This window comes from Capsicum annuum, chromosome 8 (assembly GCF_002878395.1).
Source record: "Capsicum annuum cultivar UCD-10X-F1 chromosome 8, UCD10Xv1.1, whole genome shotgun sequence".
NCBI lineage: Eukaryota > Viridiplantae > Streptophyta > Magnoliopsida > Solanales > Solanaceae > Capsicum > Capsicum annuum.
The window spans coordinates 90,857,484-90,864,420 of NC_061118.1; the positions used below are offsets into that span (position 1 = coordinate 90,857,484).

At 34.2% G+C, this 6,937-nt stretch overlaps 1 non-coding gene across 1 annotated transcript; it reads left to right on the forward strand.

Moving 5' to 3' along the window:
- Positions 1-3,656: 3,656 nt before the first annotated feature.
- LOC124886891 lies at positions 3,657-3,797 on the forward strand. Its single transcript, XR_007044295.1, has one exon. It is a non-coding gene; the product is annotated as a small nucleolar RNA Z247 (small nucleolar RNA).
- The last annotated feature ends 3,140 nt before the right edge of the window (positions 3,798-6,937 follow it).

Here is a 6,937-nt window from a genome sequence, read left to right on the forward strand (position 1 = left end):
CAAACGGAGTATTAATAATACATAAGAATAATGCATGTATTATTTTGATTAACACACTCTACCAAATGACCCCATAGTGTATTGAGTGATGTGTTACTAATACCATCATTTTCCTATGTAGTAGTAATACAAAGGATTTCAACACATGCATTAACATAATAATGATAATCTTTCCCCTCAAATTCAACATTTCTCAAGTTCTTTTGTTTGTGGGTTTTCTAAAAAAACAAACATTAATATGTAAAATAATTGGAGAAAAATGAATATTAAATTTTTATATATTGAAAATGAAAACACTGGAGTATTGTTTTACTGAAAAACTCTATCTTTGCATAGATGCATTTTTGTGAGGAAATAGGAGAAGAGATCAACCATCTCTTCATTAATTAAAAATCTCTAGTTTACCATAGAATTTAAAGTTCAACATTTTGGTGTATGCCTCTAGTTAACCGTAGAATTTAAAATTCAACATTTTGGTGTATGCCTGGATCTTTCTCGAAATTTCTGCTTACATGACAGAGAAATGAAATAACTAAACCACTCCTTCCCACCTGGTACACCATTCTTGGAGCCATATGTTGGGTTAATTAGAAAGAAAGGAACACTAGATTTTTTCGAAGACGAATGATATTGTACTGCAACTCAACACAAGTGAAGAGAAAATTGCGCATCTTATAATAAAACATAAAAAAAAATTTATCTTGCATTTTAGAATAAAACATAGAAAAAGAGTAATCTTAAAAGAAGGGAAGAAAGGATTAACTGTGAAAAAATTATGTGTTTTACCATTTAAAATGGAAAAGATATATATTTTTTTTAAAATAAGTTGTTGAATGGAAAATATTGAAAGAATTTCATTTTATAAAAATAAAGAGTGTAGAGGGTATTTTTGTAAATCAATATTTTTTCTATAAAAAATATACAAGAAATATTATTCTAATACATCAAACGAAACACTGCATAAGAAATAATGTTAACATAATTAATACAAGCATAACTAATACCAGCATTACTAATACACCATATTCTTCATTATTCTTATACACTCTACCAAACGACCCCTAACGCACATACACACACAAATACACTGCTCACCCCAATTAGATCTCTCTCTCCTTTCTCTCTTTCTCTCTTTCTCTCGATCTCTGTTCCTACACCACTGCTAAAACAAATACCGCCACCACAAACTAGTGTGTTCCGGCGAAAACACTATCCTCATGCAACAACTCCTCACCTCCTTCTCCCCCTTTGTCTCGCTGCAGGTTCGTCGGAGGTGATGACCAACGAGCTCCAGCCAACACTGGCAACCACCACGCGCCGCCCCCTCCTCTCTCTTTCATTGCGCCTTGCCGGAGTTGATCACCGGCAGGCAAAATTTCAGATCTAGTCACTTGTTTTGTTAAATCTTAGATATAAATTGTTTGCTCGTTCATTGTTTTTTAATTATTTTAAATTTACTTATTTTTCTAATAATTATTCAGATACTTGTTAAGCTTTTTACATTTTTTGTTTTGCCATCGTTGAATTGTTGTTCTTGACATAGTCAGATTACATGGTTATTGGTGATTATTTATCTTTAGTTGACTATGTTATTTTAGTTGTTTCTTTTACTGTTGCACATTTCGGGTACGAAGAATGATTTTTAATATAGCACTTAGTTATTAATTTTGTTTTCCTTGGATTGATCAAGTGAATTTTATTTTCTTAGTTGTAATTTGGTTATTTCAAGTATTATAATATTGACTGATGAAGAAATTTTTCGTCGATTTTCGAGGCCTGCATAAATAAAAGACGGATACTACGTATATAAATACGTAATAAAATAAATAAATTTGGGCAATGACGAAATTTTTATAACAACAAAAAAAGTTTTATGATTCGTATCTTGGCAAGACAATTTGGGACGACTAATAAATCAGCAACCACTTCGTAGCCATGACGTATTTAAAATCTAATTCGAGTCCAAACTTTTTACTAAAAAATTCTATTTTTTATACATATATGCACACACATCTTCTCATTTTTTTTGATAATTATTTATTTGTTACAACATTTTTATTACAAGTGTTTATACAAGTTATTGGAAAAATTCATCGGAAATGACATTCAAGGAAGATTTTAAATTTTGCATTAAATTTTTATATTCTTATATTTGTACAAATATTATCATAGTGAAAACTTTATTTTTTGGGCGTTGGACGGGAATGCTTTAACTTATACAATCTATACCACGCGTTTAGGCAAATTTAGGCCGTTAATATTTATAGAAAAAATTAAATTAATTTAGATATTCAATCAATTAATTCATACTTATACATTAAAAGATATTGTGTAATCTTTTTCTTTAAAACAAATTTTTATTTTCTTTTCATACACATTCTTATATACTCTCGATCATCTTCACACATTTTTTATATAATAATTTATGTAATTTATACATTCTTTATATGTAAATTGTTTGTATTATTTTAATGCATATTTTAGATTTTTATTTATAAACATTGATTTTTTCTTCATTTTGTAAAAAATCTAAGTCTGGCCGAGAACCACATTTGTGGATTCTGAAGGGTGTCTAACCCCTTTCCTTCGGAATTATTTGAACTCTTACCTAGAATTCAAACTGGTTTTGTAGATTAAATAAAGTAATACTTGTTAATAAATAAGTATGTTTCCTATTTTTCCTTAAAAATTCGGTGACAACTCTGTATAAAATTAATTCTTTTTGAGTCCATAATATTGTGCTCGTTTTGACCTTAGGTAAAAATCGGGTATGATGTCAATTTTAAAAAATTTAGAATTAACATTTTTACCTCAATTTATGATTTATTCAACATAAATCTAATAAAAAAATATTTTCATTATTTTCTAAATAGGAACAACATCATCTCCAAAGCATTCACGAATATTACTCAAAATTGATTTTAAACATTGCATTAAGAACAATAACAACGGTTGTATTAGGACACCATAATAGTCACATATTATATATTTATATTTGATTAGAATTGTATAGTTTATCTCTTAGAGAGTTTGTGTTCAACTATATTTTGTATAGCATCTTGTATATATTGAGGCAAAACCCCTCTTTGAATATAATTGAGTGAAAACCTTTTCATGGTATCAGAGCCTTGTGAAGACTCATGTCTCACAATGGCACTTCCCTCAATTACCAGTATCACCTCGTAAATCCCTTCCCAGAATTTTTCATTGCTCGCAACCAATGTTAATCAGTCTCATCTTCTCAAATTAAATCGTCATAACTATATTGTGTGAAAATCACAAATTCTCCCAGTTCTAAGGGGTAACGAACTCGAGGGATATGTGGATGGTACACATAAGTTCCCTCCAAATAGATCTTTTAAAGCAACCTCAACTGACGTGGTTATTAACCCAGCGTACAATTTATGGATCAAGCAAGACCAACTTTTATTGAGTTGGGTTCTCTCAACCCTCACCGAAGGAATTTTAGCCCAATTAGTCAGTTGTACAACATCTTAGGCTGCTTGGTAGACACTTGAGATGATGTTTGCATCGCAATCCAAGGCTAGGATAATGTAACTAAGGTTGCAATTACAAACCACAAAGAAAGGCGACTCATCCATGGTAGAATAACTTCAAAAGATGAAGACTTATGTCGATAATCTTGCGGTTGCGGCAGACTCGATCACTGATGATGATCTTGTCTTATATATTCTTGGAGGACTTGGACAAGAATATGATATTGTGGTTGTCTCGGTCACTACTAGGGCTGAGTTAATTTCATTAACCGATCTTCATGGCTTGCTTTTAAGTCAAGAGTATTGTTTGGAGCAGATGACAAGTATAGAACAAGGATTAATCCAAGCCAATTTGTCTCTAGATAATCCAACAATATTATGAATGATAACTCCTTTAAGAAGCCTACTAATGTCAATAACAATCAGGCTTATGGTGGCAGACCTGGACGAGGACGAGGTCGAGGTCGCAACACCAACTCATCCAACCAAAATCAATGTCAAGTTTACCATAGATTTGGTCACTCCGCCTTGGTTTGCTACCACCTGTTTGACCATGCCTATCAAGCTCCTTCCAAATCACACATGGCTGCTCTCATTGCATAACCTTCTACGGCTGTAGACTCGAATTGGTATCCGAATTCTGGGGCTACTCATTATTTAACTAACAATATGCAGAATACGATGGTACGAGGAGAGTACATGGGAAACGATCAAATTCATATTGGTAATGGCACAGGTTTGACAATTACTCACTTTGTTAATGCTATCTTACCTACAGTTAGTCGACCTTTACATTTATCTAATATATTATTGGTGCCTAAAATTACCAAGAATTTGCTTAGTATAGCAAAGTTAACTTCTAATAATGATGTTATGTTTGAGTTTCACCCTCGTTTTTGTCTTATGAAGGATCGGGCAACGGGGAAAGTACTACTGTGCGGGACTCTTAAGCATGGACTTTATCGTCTCCTTGTAACCCAGTTACTCGCCAGCCTCTTCCTCAAATAAATCATAGGCTTTCCATGTCTCCAAGTCATCTTTTGATCTATGGCATAGTCGTTTAGGTCACTCGTCTCTAAGAGCAGTCAATAGTATTATTATGAGTCTTTCTTTACTGGTCAAATCGAGTCGTCAGTCTAATGTTTGTTCTTCTTGACAATATGACAAGAGTCACAAATTGCCATTTTCTAATTCTAGTTCTAGTGCTAGTTTTTCCCTTGATTTGATCCACAGTGATGTATGGGATCCTGCTCCACAATTGGCTAGTAATAAATTCTGTTATTATGTTTCTTTTATAGATGACTTTATCAAATTTGCATGGTTATTTCCTTTGAGTTCCAAAAATAAAGTTTATACAATATTTTTACAGTTTAAAACTCAAGTCGAGAAGTTCTTTGAGCGTCATATAAAAGTGATACAATTTGATTGGGGTGGAGAATATAGGAAATTATCCAATTTTTTTGCTTGAGAGGGGACCATTCATCACTTATCTTGTCCTCATACCCATGAACAAAATGGTACTTCCAAAAGAAAACATCGTCATATTGTTGAAATGGGTTTAAAACTTCTCACACATACGTCCCTTCCTCTCACCTTTTGGGATCATGCTTTTGCTACTGCCGTTTACACTATAAATCATATCCCAACACCCTCTCTCAATAACATTTCACCTTATGAGAAGTTGTTCAAACAAATTCCTGATTACCATTTTATGAAAACTTTTGACTGCTGTTTCCCATTTCTTCGTCCCTATAATTCTCACAAACTAGACTTCTGATTCTTAAAATGTATTTTCTTGGGGTATAGTGGAAATCATAAAGGATATCAGTGTTTACATGTCCCTAGTGGCCGAATATATATCTCTCGGCGTGTGGTTTTTGACGTGTTACAATTTCCTTTTGCTAGTTTATCTTTGACTTCAAATAGAGCACCGACCTCCAACTCAACTATCATGGCCTTGTTGCCCATCATTTTTTCTTGTAATTCCTCTTTGCCTATCACTTCTACCAATAATAGTTCTATAGCAGCTGCTACCTTGCCAATACATCGTTAAACTCATCAAATCCTTCTTCACCAAGTCCATCGTTAAGCTCACCAGTGTGTTTTTCGGTCCCATCCAATTTGTATCTATCTTCCATCCCTGCTATTAACCTTACTGTTGATCTTCCATTACCTATTGATACTTCTATCGTTGCTCATAATTCTCAACCATCGGCTACTCATACCACATCCTTTGTACCTCATCTTATGGTCACCAGGAGTAAAATCAAATCACAACTTCCCCAAGCTCACATCGCCACAAATATCCTTTTCCTCTATCTACCCTTCCACCTGAACCTACCTATTTTACCCAAGCCAACAAGGATCCAAAATGGCAAAAGGCTATGTAAGAAGAGTATAGCGCCCTCTTGCAAAATGGTACTTGGTCCCTTGTTCCATCCTTCATGCAAAGAATGTTGTGGGATGTAAATGGATTTTTAAGTTAAAACTCAATCCTAGTGGCTCCATTGAGCATTACAAGGATCGTTTAGTGGCAAAAGGATTTAGCCAAGAGGCTGGAGTGGACTATCATGAAACATTCAGTCCCGTGAAAAAGCCTACAACGGTCCGAGTGGTTTTGTCTCTAGCTCTGTCCAAAAGGTGGTCTTTACGGTAGCTCGACGTCAAAAATACATTTCTTCATAGGTAATTACATGAAGAGGTATACATGTATCAACCCCTTGGATTTACTGATCCAAGATATCCCAACCATGTGTGAAAGCTTTACCAAGCCCTTTACGGTCTTAAATAAGCACCTCGGGCATGATTTGAGAAGCTTACCTCAAAATTGCTTGAACTCAATTTTGTACCTTCCAAATCTGATACGTTTCTGTGTATACGCAATTTTGACGTTCTTATTACTATTATCTTGGTGTATGTAGATGATCTTATTGTTACAGGAAGCTCTAATGAGTTTATTTGAAGCCTCGTTCTTCAATTGTCTAATGCCTTTGCTATAAAAGATCTTGGTAAGCTACACTACTTTCTTGGTGTTGAGGTCCATTATCAGCCCACTGGATTGACCCTTATTCAATCATAATACATACGAGAACTCTTTGCTCGTGCCAATATGGATGGTGTGAAGCCAATTGGTACACCTATGGCCATAGGACTTCAATTGTCTCAATATGGGAGTTCACCATTTTTGGATCCATCATTGTATCACAGCTTGATAAGAGCTCTTTAATATATAACCATCATGCGTCCAGATATGTCATTCACTGTCAACAAATTATGTCAATTCATGCATAATTCTACGGAGTCTCATTTCACAGCTATGAAACGCTTGTTGCACTATTTAAAGGCAACTATAAACCTCAGCTTACATTTGCGTTACACTAGCTCCTTACCACTTCAGGACTTCACAGATGCGGACTGGGCTGGTTTCCCAGATGATCGGT